Source organism: Bombus huntii, unplaced genomic scaffold, assembly GCF_024542735.1.
Source record: "Bombus huntii isolate Logan2020A unplaced genomic scaffold, iyBomHunt1.1 ctg00000060.1, whole genome shotgun sequence".
NCBI lineage: Eukaryota > Metazoa > Arthropoda > Insecta > Hymenoptera > Apidae > Bombus > Bombus huntii.
Window position 1 is genome coordinate 100,571 of NW_026099321.1, and position 17,291 is coordinate 117,861.

The following is a 17,291-nucleotide window of genomic DNA, read 5'->3' on the forward strand; positions in this document are numbered from 1 at the left end:
GAAGGCAGTCTACGCCAGGAAGCTGCTGAAGGGATCAGCGAAAATATTCGCGAGCTTCGAGTGTCATGCCAGGACTTGGCATGAGTTGAAGAGGGGGCTAGTGAAAGAATTTTCGAGGAAAGTCAACAGTAGGCAAGTTCATCAGAAACTTGAAGAAACGAAAAAGGAGAGTGATGAAGCATGTTTGGCTTACATGTACCGCATGCTCGAAATAGCCAGCCATGTGGACATGGAGGAGGAAGCAAAGGTGGAATACATAGTGGATGGAATAATAGACGGCGAGAACAATAAGGCTGTATTGTACGGCGCTACGTCAATCAAAGAGTTGAGGAAGAGGTTAGTGATGTACGAAGAGCAGAAGAATCGCAGAGCAAAGTCGATTGTGAAGCCGGCTAAAACCCAGAAGAACGGGAAGCCCAGTCAATTTGTAGACGCAATGAAGAAAAGAAGATGCTCCATTTGCGGTAGTGAGGATCATCTAAGGGTTAAGTGCCCGGAGAAAGGGAAAGGTATGAAGTGTTTCAAATGCAACGAGTTTGGACATGTGGCGGCGAATTGTACAGCGCGACAAGTAAAGACTTACGTAATCTCAAGACCGGGGAGGAAGAAGTACGTGAAGGACGTGTCGATAGATGGCTGCAGGTTTGTCTCGTTAGTGGATACAGGTAGTGACCTTACGTTCATACGAGCGGATGAGTATGCGAGGTTAGGAAACTGCAAACTTAGGTTCGATGGTTTTGGTTCCGCTGGCAATAGTACCTGGGGCGAGTTTACAAGGGTAATGACGGTCGACGGGTACGACTTTACTGTCACCCTGCATGTTGTCTCGAATAAGGTAATGACAAGACACAGTCTACTCTTAGGTACCGATTTTTTAGACCAGGTAGAGTTGCGAGTCAAACGGGGCGAGGTGACATTTTTACGACTCGACGATCAGACCGACGGTCACGAGGACGCGCCGGATGTACTGAGGATAAACGCGATAGAACAATCCGACGAGATCGACTTGTCGCATGTACGAGAACCGCATTATCGTGAAGCGATTCGAGATATTATTAAAGGGTATAGGCCGGAGAAGAAGAGAGACGTCGGGATAACCGCGAAAATAGTTCTGAAAAGCGACAAACCGGTAGCGCGAAGACCGCGAAGACTGGCGCCGTCGGAAAGAAAGGAAGTAGATGATCTGATGGAAGCGTGGACAAACGAGGGTGTCATCAAACCGTCAGACTCGGAGTATGCGAGCCCGATAGCGGTAGTCCGAAAGAAAGATGGCTCCATCAGGGTTTGCGTCGATTTTCGTGAGCTTAACGAACTCATTGAGTGTCCGCATTTTCCGTTGCCGTTAATTGAAGACGTTTTAGACGCGTTGCAGGGCGCCCAGCTTTTTACAACAATAGATCTAAAAAATGGGTTTTTCCACGTAAGTCTAGACAAGGATAGCCAGAAGTACACCTCTTTTGTTACGCCCACGGGGCAATACGAATTTCTGAAGTTGCCGTTTGGTCTGAAAATTTCCCCTATTGTCTTCCAAAAGTACATATCGAAGATCTACAAAGAACTGATGGATAAGGGTATTGTCATCGTGTACATGGACGATATCATTATCCTTGCGAAGAATTTAGAGAAGGCATGGGGGCGCCTGCAAATGGTCGTAGAATTAACTGGGCAGTATGGGCTAGTCATAAATTGGAAAAAATGTCGTTTTATGCAGAGGGAAATCGAGTATTTGGGACACATGGTCTCGGGAAACACCATAAAGCCGTCCGCTCATAAAACTAAGGCCGTTGCAAACTTTCCCAAGCCAACATCGGTTAGAAAAGTCCAGAGTTTTTTGGGGCTTACAGGATATTTCCGAAAATTCATTAGAGGTTACGCGAAGATTGCCAAACCCTTAACCGATCTGTTGGAAAAGGGGATAGACTTCAAGTTCGGGGATCGGGAATCAGAAGCTTTCGGAACTTTGAAAGCAGCGCTTACCAGCGGGCCTGTTTTAACACTCTATAGAATAGGCGCAGAGACCGAGTTGCATACTGACGCGTCCGCAGAGGGTTACGGAGCAATATTAATGCAACTGGATCTGAACGACGGTAAATTCCATCCAGTCTACTTTGCCAGCGGAAAAACAACTCCCGCAGAAGCGAAGTACACCAGCTACGAACTAGAGGTGCTAGCAATAGTAAAAGCGTTGAAGAAGTTCAGGGTATATCTGTTAGGTGTGCCGTTTACTATTGTTACGGATTGTCAAGCGTTCGCCATGACGATGAGAAAGAAAGACTTGTGTGTGCGTGTGGCTAGATGGGCCTTGTTGCTAGGCGAGTTTAAGTATCAAGTATGTCATCGGCCGGGAAAAAGTATGCAGCATGTAGATGCTCTGAGTAGGAACCCCCTGCCGAGCACTATGTATGTAACGGAGAGTGAAGACGGGCTGATTGCACGGTTGAGAAGGGCACAGAACGAGGACATTGAAGTCCGTAGGATTTTGGACGCCGCAACGTGCAGTCAGGCCGATGGGTACGTGATAAGAAACGATATTTTGTATAAGGAGTGTAAGGACGATGTGCTAATAGTAGTACCGAAGGCGATGCAGACGCAAGTAGTCAGGCAAGCGCACGAGCGTGGGCATTTCGGGGTTACCAAAACCGAAGCTATGGTCAAGAAGGACTTCTGGTTCAAGGGGTTGCGCGAAAAGGTCGAACGCGTGGTATCCAACTGTCTCGACTGTATCCTAGCCGAACGGAAGTCAGGCAGGCAAGAGGGATATCTTAATCCGCTGGACAAAGGCGACACGCCGTTAGATACTTACCATATTGATCATGTGGGCCCCATGACAGCTACAAAGAAGAGATACGCGCACATCTTTGTAGTGGTGGATGCGTTCACGAAGTTCACGTGGCTTTATCCCACCAGGTCTACTAATACCGCTGATGTTGTCGACCGACTGAAGAAGCAAGCGGCTATTTTTGGGAATTCACGGCGAATCATCTCCGATCGGGGAACAGCGTTCACGTCCAACGCTTTCCGAGAGTATTGCGAAGGAGAAAACATAAAGCATTCATTAATCACGACGGGGGCGCCGAGGGGGAACGGGCAGGTGGAGAGGATAAACAGGACCCTCATACCATTACTAACTAAACTGACTGCCCCTAAACCCGATGACTGGTATAAGCATGTCGATCAGGTTCAGAAACACCTAAATTCCACCGTAAACAGAAGCACAGGGAAGACTCCTTTCCAGCTACTGGTCGGGGTCGAAATGCAAGTCAGGGAAGAGGCGAAGGTTAGAAAGCTGATCGACGAAGAGTGGGCCTCGAGGTTTGAAGAACAACGTCGCGAGCTACGTGAGGACGCGAAGAGGAAGATCGCCGCAACTCAAGAGGAGAATCGTCGAAGTTACAATAAAAGAAGAAAGAGCGCGAAGCAGTATCGAAGGGGGGACCTTGTCGCCATAAAGAGAACGCAGTTCGGCGCAGGGTTAAAACTCGGGGGCAGATTTTTAGGTCCGTACCGGGTCGCGCGAGCCATGCGAAATGACCGCTACACTGTGGAGAAAGTAGGGGAGCATGAGGGGCCCGCGCACACCTCGACGACTGCAGATTTCATGAAACCCTGGGTCCTGAACGCCGAAGATGACGCATCAGACGATAGCGAGAGCGAGCGCAACATCTGAGGGCAGATGTTATTGCAGGATGGCCGAGTGTAGTATCGTGGACGAAAGGCCTAAGAAATATCGGGCGAACTATGAACAATGTCGCGAGAGCCGAGGCGTCGTCGGACCCATCAATGTGTCATCGGTCTTTTCAAGTGCATAGTTTCGTGGAAAAGACCTACGTGACCCTGGCCACGAGCGCCTGCAGAACACGTGTGCGGTGGGCCTAGGAAAAAGACAACAGAATGCGGCAACGGCCAGAGCGTTAGTCGAAAAGCAGAGTGCGAGTCGAGGAGCCGAGTGCGAGCTGAGCGGAGACAGAGGTTGCGAGTGGCGTTGCCGAGAGAGTGTGGATTACGCTGTTTTCTGTGCGTTTGGCGTGAATAGTTCAGGTTGAACAACAATCGTCTTTTTCTGTCTGATTAACATCTCTATTGTCCACTCTTTGTAAACACATTATATCACGATATTACATTAATATTAAAAAAACATACAAATCGGCGTCAAAAGATGTCAATATTTACAATCATAAAAATCGCCACGTTAAATCATCTTTTCATCTACTAATCCCACTCATAACAGCACACTCACCAAACAAACTATCAATGATCGCAAACGAGTCACAATGCCTTTCACATTTTACGTAAGCAAAAAAAGAATACAATGATCGTGATAGAAACTTTACAAGTGTCCCATTTACATATGTGCGTGTCTGTGTCAAGACTGCAATCAGTAAGATTAATCTCGTCTGTCGTCGACATCATGCTTCTCCGCAACCTTACTAGTTGGCACCGAATAATGGTACAATCGTCTCGTAACATGTATGATTGATAACTCGTCACGCTAGAGGGGCATATTCATTACTCGTCGCTTCAGATTGCATCACGTTAATATTAATTAGCGACAGAAACTACGATAAAGGTCGCGAACTCTCGTATGTTGAACCTTAATATTGGGGCAGTGAACGATATTTATGGAGTAGAGATGATATAGCACTGCACGTACGTAGCTGTGCGCATAGCATCGGATTCCATTGACTGTTAAGGGAATTAAAATGAGAAGAGAGAAGAATTTTCCATAACGATGCTACTAAACGGTATCGAGAAGAATCATTTCGTCGATGGTCTACAATAAAAGATTATAATACGTACTTGAGGCGGATAAGTCTCCTACGTGAAAATTACATTGAAGAAGAAGAAGAGAACGAGAGCGATATAGAACCATGCGTTCCTTCAAGAAAAAAGAAGAAAAAAACCGACTAGATGAAGTAAGTAGTTCGCAAAAATATAACGTATCGTACCTTCGTGACTTTCCATACGAAAGTCGTATTCAGCTCTCCGCGGCTCACCGAATTAAAAAAAAAAATCGTGTTTGTAAGTGTGCTTTAGATACCGAAAAAAACAAGTTTTAAAAATCATGTGACAAGCGCATTTTTAAATCTGAGACGTTATCCTCCTTTGTTCTCCCGCCCCTGCCTTTTCTACGCCCGTCGAGATCGAATTCTCGCGATATTTTGCAATTCGTAGCTGCCTCTTTGGCACGAACAATTAATGTCACGTTTTTAGAGGATTAGACGCTGAAACTATTAAGAGCTGCTCGTCAGAATATTCCTTTTAATCTTTCACACGATGTAAACTTCCGTGGTAATCGACTTTGAAGTTTATTATCTCGTAATCTTTTCATCGAATTTTAATCCTTTTAGGCTTAAATCTGCCGAGTTTCTGAGCACTGCGTACACATGCAAGCAAAATTTCTCTGAGAAGCGGAAAACTTCGAAATTTTTGTATTTATCTATAACGGCATTGTTTTGCATTTGTATTTGTATTTATCTAAATTTCAAGAATGTCTGAAAGTTGCGAAAATTAAGACATCGATATTTTCTTGGTTGCTTGTGGTAGCTGGTATGGCAAAGTAAGTGTACGAAATTTCTGGGATCTATGGGAAAATTCTCGTTTAGCAGTTACGCGTAGGAAAACTTTCAGAAGCAATCGTAATTAATAAATTGACAGTGGAAAAAGTAATTGGCCGATCGCGAATGGTTTTTCCACGCTTATTATAGCTTTAAATCGCGTTACATCTACAATTAGTCTTGAATTGTACCTCCGTAAAAACAAAAACATGTTTCTCCACTGTAACAGCACGAACGACTCCCACGCATACGTCGAATACTCGCTGCGATTCGAATTCCAGGTATTTGTAGCTCGACGATATTTCTCGAAACACTCTGAAATTGGAATATTCTTCGCGCATTTCTAAGATTCTTCAAGAAGAGATTTCAAGCACTTCTAGGGAGAAATTTCTTGGAAGATTATCTCTGTACTCTTTATGAACATAACGTGAACTTGGCATTATAATATACAGCATGTTGAATGCTGAAATTATCGATTTTATATACAGATTGTTACGACCGTTCGCGGAGAGACGTTGTTGGAATAAACTGTGATTTATAACTTGTTATATCGGTGTCTTATTCAATTCAATAACGCACACAAATACAAAGGAAGGGTATTGCAGATTTATGGAGATTATGGAGAAAGATATTAAATTTGTCAATAAATGCTTTGTTACAGTTGGTACGACCGTTCGCGGAGAGATGCGGTCGCGAGGACGCGTCAGCGAGAGGCGTAAATTCTCGCGACGACTATGTTAATCGACGCCGCGAAATAGTCGTTCCCCTGTTTCGGTTAAGACAACAGAGGTGGTTTAATGAATGTAACACTGTATTAACAGGTTAACATAGAGTGATATATTTTACAATAATATGATGAATATGTTACAGAAATTTGACTCGACTTTACGATATCTCTAGATAAATTCGTTTGCTCGTCAGATTTGTCGAAGTGTCACGTTTGACTCGTCAGAAGGAACTGATCCCCTTCGATTATTCCTTTGTCTCATTTGGAAGATGACCCCCACTATGCTCGGGTCACGCCACCGCTCGCGCCTATGATCACGTATGCCTCTTCTTGCGTGAAAAACGTAACGGTCAAAAATCGACGTTTCTAGAGCTCGCTGCTTGGCAACAACTATGCTCTCGTCGATACATTGTATATGATCCGACGGACAGATAGGGCGATCTGCCTGCGACACTGTAGGGCCGCGAGCGACGGTTAGAAAATACAGCCTGTGGTAAGCCTCGTGGCGTAACACAGATTTTACGTTAATTTTATTCGAAAGATTTAGGTCAAATTTTTCCTTCGAAGAAGATTTTTCTGTCTTCAAAAGCGATTTTCCATCATTAATCGAAATATCATTTTTGCAATGGCTTGCTAGTGGGATTACGTGTTAAAACGTTCAGCTTTAAAGAGGATTATCTCCATCTCGGCGAGACTAGGCTCTCTAAAAATTGATGAATCCTGTACAGACAATATCTATAGTAAGCAACGCGTCGTCAAAACTTCAAAATATTATTACCCCGCTTTTACGTCGCAGATGTCGACAAAAATATTAATGAGATTTCCTAAGATAATCTCATACTTATTTGTATCGTTAATTCAATCGACTAAGGAACAAGTGGTGAAGAACTATTAGCAGAATCCAGGGAAGGTTTTACTGGCAAGTTTTATTACAAAACATCTAAGAACGATTTACATCATAATAAAAATAATCGCGCTATCTCGTCGCGTGACATGCGCACGAGGTCTCTGCGATTGCTAATCGATCTACAAATACTTACACGTACATATGTACAAAACTCGTGGCCATACACCACGTTGTCCATATTATTTTCATCTCGTTAATATATTTTGTATATTTATGATGTTATTATTTTACTAGTATAACGATTATTGCACTATATTCTATAAGATGGAGCTTTTGTACGAACAATTTCAGGAACTTTTATAACAAAGGAAAGTACTAATTTTTAACATTAACTACCCACGACAATTTACGACAATTATTTTAACCTACGTTCTTACTCTAATTTTTATTCGCTCGCCTAATGATTGAATTTTTAATCAATCATTGTTGATGAAAAATTGCGATAATTGCATTGCGGATCTTTATGCAAATGCATATTTTCGTGGATACAATAATACAATTGAAAGATTTGATACAATCGAAAGGACTTGGGCAAAAGTATGTTTCTATCCATTAAATATCATCGATAGTGCTGTACTTTTGGATATTTTACAAAATTTTGCGTCATACGCATTCTATGAATTTTCGTATCTTCGAATCACCCATAATTGCATAAAAATCCGCTGTTTTGTGATAATGAATATTAATGACGGTGGAATTTAAGATTCCTGGATTCAGTAACTTGTCTTACTCTAATACATGTATTGCACGTTTTTGGAAGACTAAAGATTCTTTGCTCGAGATCAACGCGACAAATATTGTACTTCGTGGTGAACGTTTCGCTACAGCCTTTCGACCTCTGTGATCGAGTTTTCGCTTTTCCTCGATTTTATACTCGATCTCCGTAGCATGCTACTCCTTAAAGGTTCACCGCGAAGCGACGCTCTTGTCACGTAAAATAACAAAATAAAAAAAGGAATTTGAGGTAAAAAATAAAAAAAAGAAAACTTTATTTTTTTTCTAACATCAATACACTTTACAATCTACTTCCGAACTCTAGGCGTGACTTTCTAAGACTGACTCTTATGATTTTACTTTCGATCGGATCCGATTACTTTCTTTTGTCATCCCTCAACAACCCCACCGTCCATGCATTTGCTAGGCGTCCGCGATCGTTGCCACGTGCTCTTTCTTCTAGAACCTTCGGTGGAAGGACCGTTGGGATGTTGATGGTTCATTAGGCACTTCAGCGATATACATTGTCGCCGAGTGCCGCCACATCTTTATCTCTATCGTCAGTCCGTCGGATTTGAAGTATGCCGGTCGTGACATTACCCAATAACTGAAAACCCCGAAGCCAACGTCGCCTGTCTACTGTTTATGGCCTGACTTCGTCGCAGTCTTTTGTCTACGCGCTGTCAATGGCTTCAGTGCTTGAGAAAACTAAAAAGACCAGATGTAGAATTTTCTTAGAAGTGGTAACCATTTCAACATTCAGGAAATTTGGCGTTCCACTTTTTTGACAAATAAATTTTTTAACACGCTGTACATAGTAGTAGCAATATGCTTCTGTTCATAAATTTTTAAGGACTAACGAGTGATGGCTAAAATCTTTTGGAAGTTAATCAGAAGTGTGTCCTTGTCAACATATATCAAGGCCCAAGGTATTGGTGCTGGCTTCCCTTTTGTTAGTATTTATTTGACTATGTAATTGTACTATTTGATCCGCTTCAATGTGATTTCGGCCTATTTTCAAGAAGGAAAGGGGAAATATAACCCTCCCTCCTTTTTATCGATTTACTTTCGCGTTTCGTCTCAAAATTATGTTAAATTTTGCTTGTTACAGTACCACGCCAAAAGAATTTACTTATAATTCTCAATGAGAGTTGATTGAAAATAGTTCGGTCGAGTAGTAATAACTCCATTTGATTTTAGGATTGAGTTCGACTCTATTTTATTTTGAATTTCTTGAATTTCCTTATAAGATTTCGAGTATGTTGCTGGTCCGTGATTGAATGTTGCTTTTTTCACTATGAAGTGATATGTGTCATCAACGGCATCAAAAGACACAATGAGGAACCGAACGCACAAGACAAGATAGATAATTTATTTTCTAACTGTGAGCACAGGAACTACTACATACTTAATCCTTAAAGAACAGGGCACAATAGATAATTATTATTATTAAATAATTTCCATTGAAGTACTTTTTACTATCAACTCAACATATGTATAAATATATGTATATAAATGAGATGAATGCAAATGAATTTTAGAGAATTTTAAAGAATGCTTTGCACTGTTTCGGTAAAGTTATAATTCAGTCCTAAGCGGTACAAAGTAAAGTGTATAATTTATTTATTTTAATTTACAATGAAGAACGCAAGAATGATCATTAGATCGCTTATGCAAATAATAAATTTTCATTATTTTTAAAAATGCAATAATTATTTTAAGTTTAACTGGGAATTGTCAAGATTTATAGCTACTTCGTTTATGATTAATAAATATTGATTGGGTGAAACTATAGAACCGTAACGTCTTTTCCGATTTCAATGACTTTTGAATATGTTGTCAAGTGCATGATTGCGAACAACTACCTTCTTTAACTATCTAAGAAATCTATCTATATCATTACAATGAATTCTGTTTATAAATTACATATCATATATGTAGGGTTTACATTAGAATTAGGGTTAGGGGCTTGAAACGAATCTGCGTTTGGGTTACACGTTGTCGTTATGCAATAGAGAAGACATTGACTAGTGCAAATACGATTATTATAGAACCGGACAAGTAACCGTGGTAGTTAGGTACTCGAGAAACTAATGACAATGATCCTAGGTTCAATAACGAATCCGCGGCCGACGGGATGATAGATGAACGTACTCACAAAATCTAAGTCGGACGCGTAATATTCACTGGTCGTAAAGAGTTACTCCTTTCATCAGTGAGATCGCGAGCGAGAGAATGCCTTTCTCGTCCCGATGATGCCACAGAGGAAAACTATAATGGGGTGTGTCTAAGGACACGAGATCATTGGATTCGTCGAGAAAAGCCTTCGTTCAGAAAGTAAGGGAAATTGGCGTTGCTGCTAATTGGTCAATCTCCATATCGGTGGTTAGAAAAAGATGCTAGCCGCCCTCGAGGGAAAGTTGCTAGTGGGAGACGCCGCTCGTTGAAAAATATGTCTCCCCTATCTTCCTGTAGTTGGGACAAAGACTGTTTGTCTGTTTGAAGGACTTTAGTTAACTAAACCTTAAGATTTATAACGAGCCCTCGGGCTAGCCGAACATGTACTGCGGAGACGCATCGACATCCGGCAATCATCTTACTCGAAGAATAGGGTCTGCGTGTGGCGAGCCACGGGAGAGAAACCGTTGGAATGTTTACTGTCGCGTGTCGCCACGAATATTTCTTTTAAGGAGAGCTATAGAATTACTCCATACCTTTGTTAGGCAAAGCGTTCATCCCTTGTCCGCGGCTACGTTGGACGACAGACTGTCACCTCGAGCCAAAGCTCACCGTCACTAATCTCGAACAATTACAATCGGATTGAATAACTACAATAGTTTAGTTACAGTTATAGTAGACTTTAGATTGCAATGTTGCGGGGCTATCCAAAGGTTCCGGTGTCCTTTCATCTCCGACATATAGATATACATGTATATTTGACGAAATATACTAAAGCAATATTGACCCTTTGTCGCTGAAAGTATCAAACTACAAAACTTCCTTTCAAATTTTCAGAATAAGGAAATCAGGATCATGATAAATAATTGGAACATAATTAAAAATAATATATCTTCTCTATAAGATAATGAATACATTGGTTCATTTAATTTTTATGGATATTCAAACGCTTCTGTGAAATAAAACGTCAAGATTATAGAGTATAAAATTTATAGCTATGAAATGACTAAAACTCTGATGTATTATTAAAAATATACGTTTGGTTGTATGTAGTGATACATACAAAGATTACATGTACAAACCCATAATTAACACAATGCTACCGCAACCATTCTGCAATCTACCTTGCCCAAAACACTCTTCCAGTCACCTCCAAACTCAGTTCGCTGTGGAGTGCCGAAGCCTGCAGACGTGTCTTTAGTGCCCAGCGTAGTCCGAAAACAACACGTGTCGCCCAACCGTCCAAAGAGAACACAGCCAAGTGTCCCTTACCCTTTAGGGAGAAGAAAATCCCACGCACCTAACCCCAACCCGAATACTAGCCTCATAGCCTCACGACTAGTTGTTCATTCCGAATTAACTAGCTCGATGATGGCCCAGCAGTCGCGACCAGGCTCTCCGGAGCAGACTCGCAGCTACCCCGCGCTACCTCCCCCGTGGCAGAAGTGTAGCAGAACTCTCCGCACTAACGACGCTAATACTACAAAGAAAAGGAAAATAGAAACAACAACGCAAATAAACACTCACAACAGGTTCGCCGTATTGGAATCCTCAAACGACGCCATGGAAATCGTAGAACCGCCACCAAACCAACACTCACAGAGAATCCCCCCTCCCCCACCAATATTTGTGGACGACGTCATCGACATACAGACAATGATCAAGTCCCTAGAGAGAGATATCTGCAAGGAGGAATATAACCTTAAGATAAGTAACAATAAAGTAAAAATACTGCCGACGAACCCAGAAGCTTACAGAAAACTCACCAAGACACTCAGGACCCTGAACGCCAACTTCCACACCTACCAACTCAAACAGGAAAGGCCTTTCCGGGTGGTCCTACGAAACATACACCACTCAGCAGACATAGACGAACTCAAATACGAACTCTCAAAACTCGGCCACGAAGTCATCGACGTAAGTAATATAAGGCATAGAGTCTCGAAAGACCCGTTATCCTTATTCTTCCTAGACATTAAACAAAAGCCGAACAATAAAGAAATCTACAACATCAGTCGCCTAATGAACGCGATAGTAAAGATCGAACCACCGCTCGTGAAAAAAGAAATAGTGCAATGCAAAAGGTGCCAAAGGTAAGGTCATATGCAGAAATACTGCAACCATACTTTCCGCTGCGTTAAATGAGCAGGCACTCACTCCATTGACCAGTGCGCCAAATCACCGGAAACCCCAGCGAAATGCATCCACTGCCAAGGGAACCATCCTGCCAACTACAAAGGCTGCCCAGCATATAAAACACTATACACGAACAGGTACCCTAAGCTCAGAGCAAAAGAGGTATCCAACCAAACACCCAGCCCGCCGAAATTCACGACTACCCCAACCCCCTCAACCAACCAAACACCCAGTCCTACCAAATTCATCTCCACCTCAACCTCCTATGCCCAAGCAGTACAAGGCATCCAAAATAACCCGAACAGCCAAAGGAATCTTCCCCAAAACAGTGTCCCCAACCCACCTAACACAGACAACTCCCCAAGGCTTGAAAAGCTAATAGAGAAACAATCGGAGCAAATAAATCACTTGCTATCGCTACTAACACTCATCGTGGAAAAATTAGCACGCCCCGACTCAAAATAAAACCAAGGCGCATAGCACTCTGGAACGCCAACGGTCTAGCGCAACACAAACTTGAACTAGAACTCTTCTTAAAACACCAGCAAATCGACGTAATGCTCGTATCGGAAACCCACTTCACCGACAAGAGCTACCTGAAAATAAATGGTTACAAATTCTACCATACCCAACACCCCAGCGGAAAGGCCCACGGTGGCACCGGAATAATAATCAAAGCAAGTATTAAGCACTACGAACTTCTATCATTCCAGAAAGACTACCTCCAAGCAACAAACGTAGCAATAGAAGACTGTCATGGCTCAATCACCACCTCAGCAGTATACTGCCCTCCCAGACGCTCCATCACCAAAGAAGACTTTGATAACTTCCTGGACACCCTGGGCAATAGATTCATAGTTGGAGGAGACTATAACGCCAAGCACATCCAATGGGGCTGCAGACTGGTTACAGCAAGAGGCAAAAACCTCTTAAACAGCATAATAAACAACAACCTCAAATACTTCACCACATACGAACCCACATACTGGCCCACTGACACCAACAAAATACCCGACCTTCTCGACTTCTTCATAACTAAAAATATCCCATCAAGACACGTCCAGATCAACTCCTCGGCTGATCTCTCCTCTGATCATTCTCCCGTGATAGCAACAGTCAGTTCAACAGTCATCGAGAATACACCTAATGGCTCCATTCACAACCAACACACCAACTGGCAGCTCTTCAGAGAAGTCTTTACACACTCAACCTCAGCCTTCACCCCACTAAAAACAAAGGAAGAAATCGAAGCAGCCACGGAATACTTGAACACGAGCATAATAAACGCAATCCGCCTCCCCACACCGACAAAGCCATCTAACAACGAACAAGAATATCCCCAATACATACTAAAAAAAAATAGCAGAAAAACGTAGACTAAGAAGAGTATGGCAGACCCATAGAACACCGGATGACAAACGCAAACTAAACAACGCAACTAGAAAGCTATCTAGAACCTAAAAAAAACTATAAAAACGACTGTTTCCATAAATACCTCGCCAGCTTATCCCCCACAGCCGACTCCAACTACTCACTATGGAAGGCCTCCAGGAAACTCACACGCCCCCCACAAATAATCCCACCTATCCGCCGTCCGCAAGGTGGATGGGCGCGAAGCCCTATAGAAAAAGCCGACCTGTTTGCTAAACACTTGTCAAAAGTATTCAAACCCCATTCCCCCAAAGCCGCCGCGGACGTTACTGAATACCTGCACACCCCCTTCCAAATGTCCCCTCCTATCGAACCCTTCTCCTCTGCAGAGACTATAGAAACAATCAGTCGCCTAAACCCCAAGAAAGCAGCAGGACACGACCTAATAGGCAATAAAGCAATCAAGGAACTTCCCACAAAAGGGATAGCACTCATCACATCGATTTTTAATGCTATCCTTCGCCTGAAACACTATCCTAAAGCCTGGAAAATCTCATTGATTACCCTCATCCCTAAACCCGGTAAACCGATATACGAAACCAGCTCCTATCGCCCAATCCTACCTTGTTTTACCTACCCTGTCCAAACTATTCGAGAAGATGCTCACGAACCGACTCCTTCCAATCCTAGAGAACTTGAAAACACTCCCAGATCACCAATTCGGCTTCCGAAAACATCATTCTACAGTAGAGCAAATCCACCGCTTAACTCATACGATCAGCCAAACACTCGAAAAGAAAAAATATTGCTCAGCGGTTTTCCTAGACATCCAACAGGCATTCGACAAAGTATGGCATGAAGGGCTACTATACAAGCTTAAAAAGATCCTACCTCACCCCTACTACTCCATCCTAAAATCTTACCTAACCAATAGACAATTCATGGTTAAATGCCTAGACGCCACTTCCGCAACATTCCCAATAGAAGCCGGCATACCCCAAAGTAGTGTCCTCGGACCCCTACTGTACTCCATCTACACTGCCGACCTACCTATATCAAACGATATAACAATAGCGATATTTGCAGACGACACAGCGCTATTAGCTACCCACGCAGACCCGGTAATAGCCTCATCCACTCTCCAGCGAAGTCTCGACTCCATGGAAAAGTGGTTTCACAAATGGGGCTTCAAAGTCAACGAAAAGAAATCCTCACATGTAACCTTCACGCTTCGAAAACAAACCTGCCCCCAGGTCACCATCAACAATGCAACAGTTCCTAGCAGGGACACAGTCCGATACCTGGGCATGACCCTGGACAGGAGACTAACGTGGAAGACACACATCTCAGATAAAACGAAGCAACTAAAGGACAAACTAAAAAAACTCTATTGGCTCACGGGCCGACGCTCCAAACTAAACATACAGAATAAAATTACCCTCTACAAGACCGTAATAAAACCTGTCTGGACCTACGGAATCCAACTATAGGGAACAGCAAGTAACTCCAACATCGAAATACTACGACGATTCCAATCGAAAACGCTAAGAGCCTTAATAGACGCACCTTGGTATGTTACCAACGAAACCATCCATCGCGACCTCAAGATACCTACAGTCAAAGAGGAAATAGCAAAATATAGCGACAGATATAGCAAAAGAGTCAAGAAACACCGAAACCCCCTAATCACTGGACTACTCGATACGATGGACCAGATTCGCAGGCTGAAGAGGCACTACCCGCTAGACCTAAACGTTAGATTCATTTAATTATCCAAATTAAGCATATGCACTTACTTATAATACTTATAAATTATACCTATCTATAATAAGTATTAACTTATTGTAAATAAACAGCCATGTCACTGCGCCACGCCAGAAAAATTACTGAAAATTCTCAACGCGAGAATTGATTGTAATTTCAACAAATAAATAAAAAACAAAACCTCCAAACTCTTCAATTCTCTCCACCTAACCACCCACAAATCATTCACAAACATGCAATTCTCGACAAAAGAAGAACTTATCGTCAGTTGTCCTTAACATCTCGTTCATTCATTTGGTCCCTATCCCCCTATTTCCTCCCACTGCGATGATCGCACTACATTTTTCCACGTCTCTATTCTATCCTCTGGATGATCTGAATTCTCGAGCAGTCGAGTGACGATTGATCTGTACAATTGATCGATTTCTTTTTACTACAGACATGCAAGAAATTCCGTGTTGGAGAGCGATGTTGCGAGTTCGAGTGCCTGGACCATCTGAAGACCGGAACTGGTATAGTTTATGTCGTTGATGATAATAATTCCTCCACGACTCAGCAACAAGAGCTACTCTGGGTGATGAGCTTAATGGTGCTGTTGCGGCTATTTTAATTTTTCAACAAGGATCCAAATGGCGCCGTTGACGAAATTCTTTCATTATAAACGTCAACGATCAACATCAGCCATCAGGGAACGAAGAAGGTACGCTGTAACGTATCTGAGTAATTATACCTCGAGGAGTACATACAGTTATGTAATGAAGATTCGTATGTGAGTGTTTGTTTTCTTATTTCTTTTCCCTTTGTTTCATTTGAATGGATTTTTGTACTCAAAGAGCGAGGTAAGATTACGTCAGATACGTTTTTACATATGCTAAAAAAATGGAAAATGATGATGATGAATCAATGACACGTAGAAAATTATAATCTATTGTATTGCTGTTATCTAATGGTGTTGTAGTTGACTGTATGGTGGATGTATCTAATGGTGTTGTAGTTGACTGTATGTTGTTCAATATTGCTATGAAACTCTTCTGATTCATTGTCACTTATACGAAGGATGGAAGTATACGAAATTGATAAAATTATTAATAATATTTACGAAGAGAAAGTAAACTGTTGGATATATGACAAAATAATTCTATTTTAAATAAGAGACTGGTCAGAGTGGTTATTTTGTTTACAAAATCAAACGAATTTAATGGATGTAATGGTAAGGAAGTAACTATAAGTGGCTGTTAAACTATTTTTATGCTTGAAAAGTAATTCGCAAAGTAATGTAAAGCAGTACTACTGAGTTGTACATAACCTCTTTCAGAATTTGTTCTTAACCTCTTGCTTCATAACTTCCTTAATTATACTCTTCAAACTTATTGACTACTTCGATGTTGTTACGAACAGAAACTGATAAAATATTAATCTTAAATATAGATTGAAATGAAAGCTTGTCAGGTAAATATATATATATATATATGTGTACTACTTACTCAAACTATGGATCACATAACCTATACAAAAAAAAAAAAAAAAAAATTATTGTACACTATAAAGCAAGAGGTTAAATCTTTAATCTGTTAAGAATTAAATTTTTTATTGTAACTGCGAAAATTATAAAAGTACCAAGCGAAGCAAGTACGGAATATATGCGGAATATGAATCGCTCAACGAACCAAAGAGCGGCTCAGTGACAAAATTAGTAAAGTAAAGACCACAAATATAACAACATTATATTCTACCACAAAATAATTCTCTATACAAAAAAGGTACACAACGAATCGATTTTTCACAACGATAAGAGTCAACAGAACCAATCAAGACCAGGCGAGACTCTCATAAGACAACGATATCAGAGGGATCAAATCAGCGACTTCAATCTATGTTACAGAGTATAGTTATCAAGAAAAATTGCTCTTTTCATGAAAAGTATGGTAATGATACTCTT

At 41.7% G+C, this 17,291-nt stretch overlaps 1 long non-coding RNA gene across 1 annotated transcript; it reads left to right on the plus strand.

Annotated features, from left to right (window-relative positions):
* Positions 1 to 4,014: 4,014 nt before the first annotated feature.
* Positions 4,015 to 16,977, plus strand: LOC126875954 (uncharacterized). The gene is made up of 3 exons (XR_007693809.1): positions 4,015 to 4,038; positions 15,792 to 16,052; positions 16,311 to 16,977. It is a non-coding gene; the product is annotated as an uncharacterized LOC126875954 (long non-coding RNA).
* The last annotated feature ends 314 nt before the right edge of the window (positions 16,978 to 17,291 follow it).